Genomic DNA, 2,343 nt, shown 5'->3' on the forward strand with positions numbered 1-2,343 from the left:
GTACTTTGGCCACCGCATGCAAAGAGTTGACTCATTGGAAAAGACTCTGATACTGGGTGGGATTGGGGGTGGGAGGAAAAGGGGACGACAGAGGATGAGATAGCTAGATGGCATCACTGACTCGATGGACCTAAGTTTGAGTGAACTCCAGGAGTTGGTGATAGACAGGGAGGCCTGGCATGCTGCAATTCATGGAGTTGCAAAGAGTTGGACACGACTGAGCGACTGAACTGAACTGATAATGCATTCAGTTATAAACGTGACAGAAGCTTGCTCAGTCTTTCCCTAGGAAAAGAGTCCACATATAATAGGGACCTGGAGAATTGCATTTACATCCTGTATCTTAATCTGTCCTTAGTCCCTTAGAGATTCAATAGTTTACTCAAGTTTTCCATTCACTCTGGGATTCCCCAGAGAAGAGCCAGACCTCCCATTTTCTGTTTATTTAGATTACAGTAATGAAGAGGAAGCCCGTCTCTTTTTTTACTAAAGAAACAGCTGATGCAAATACAGCTAATACGGCCAATATGTAAGAAGTTCAGAAACTTGTTAAGAAAATCTTTCACCTAGTTCATGCATGAAGCCAGACATATTGAAGCTGGGTGTAAAAAAATTGTGTTTCTGGACAATAAGATTCAGAAGTGAGTCCTAGCAAATCAGTGCTGGTGCTGTGCTTACTGGCTCAGTCTTAGCCAACTCTCTGAGACCCCAAGGACTGTAACCCACCTGGCTCCTCTGTGCATAGGGATTCTCCAGGGAAGAATATTGAAGTGGGTGGCCAGGCCCTCCTCCAAGGGATCTTCTCAATTCAGGGATCGAACACATGTGCATAGTAGATGGATTCTTTACCATCTGAGAAACCAGGGAAGCCCAAGAATATTGAAGTGGGTAGCTTATCCCTTCTCCAGGGGATATTCCTGACCCGGGAATTGAACTAGGGTCCCCTCCATTACAGGTGTATTCTTTACAAGCTGAGCTACCAGGGAATCCCAATTAACTGGCCTATCAATGACTCACTTATAGGAAAAGTGTTCCCTGTGAGATTTCCTAATCCATAAATTCTCTACACAGTCTAGAAATTAACTCTTATTAGAAGGAGAAAAGGATCACTGGGTCTTCAGGAGAAAGCTATCTTTTAATTAACAATTTTCTTCTATATCAGAATTGGAACAGTGCAAAAAACTCAGGTTTGTGAGTTCCCTCATCATTTTTGGTGTCTGCACCAGGGGTGGAGTTTATAGTGAGACTGTATCTCAGCCTGTTCTATCTACCTCAGTGTGGCCTTTTTCTCACCTTTGTGAAGAAGGTGCTCTGCTAGTTTACAGATCTTTTTCAGAGGTGATTGTTTCTTATGTAGCTGTAGATTCACTGCATTCATAGAAGGATGTGAGCTTAGGATGTTCCCATGTCAACAACTTGAACCATATTCCCTAAAATTGGGCTTCCCTGAAAGCCCAGTTCATAAAGAATCCACCTCCAATGCAGGAGACTGCAGTTCAGTTCCTGGGTGGGGAAGATCTTCTGGAGAAGGGTTAGGCTACCCACTTCTGTATTCTTGGGCTTCCTTTGTGGCTCATCTGGTAAAGAATCCTCCTGCACTGAGGGAGACCTGGGCTCAATCCCTGCATTGGGAAGATCCCCTGGAGAAGGGAAAGGCTACCCACTCCAGCATTCTATCCTGGAGAATTCCATGGACTGTATACTCCATGGGGTCACAAAGAGTCGGACACCACTGAGTGGCTTTCACTTTCACTAAACGTATACAGTCAATTTTATCTCAATAAAACTGCATAAGTATGAAAAAGTTACTACTTAACAAAATAAGATATTTTATTTTAAAATGACAGAAAATGTATAGCCATTGAACTTCTCCGGTAGTCCAGTAGTAAAGAATCCACCTGCCAATGCAGGGGACATGGGTACAATTTCTGGTACGGAAAGATGCCACATTTTCTGGGACAACTAAGCCCATTTGCCACAGCTACTGAGCCCTTGGCCCACAACTACAGAAGCCCGTGTTTTAGACCCCAAGTGCTGCAACTATTGAGCTCATGAGCTTCAACTTGAGAGCAACAACCACTCATCACAGCTAGAGATAGTCCAAGCACCTGTTTGGAACAACTTATGTGTGGGAATCTATCTCTCTAATTGTAAATTTTGTGAAATATAAATGGAGATCAAGTGTTTTTAATTTAAAAATTTAGTATCACATTTATTGGGGCTCTTCTGAGAACTTTTTTTTTTAATTTTTTTAAATTTTATTTTATTTTTAAGGCTTCAGATCAGATCAGATCAGTCGCTCAGTCGTGTCCAACTCTTTGCGACCCCATGAATCGCAGCATG

This window comes from Bison bison, unplaced genomic scaffold (genome assembly GCF_000754665.1).
Source record: "Bison bison bison isolate TAMUID 2011002044 unplaced genomic scaffold, Bison_UMD1.0 scf7180017864506, whole genome shotgun sequence".
NCBI lineage: Eukaryota > Metazoa > Chordata > Mammalia > Artiodactyla > Bovidae > Bison > Bison bison.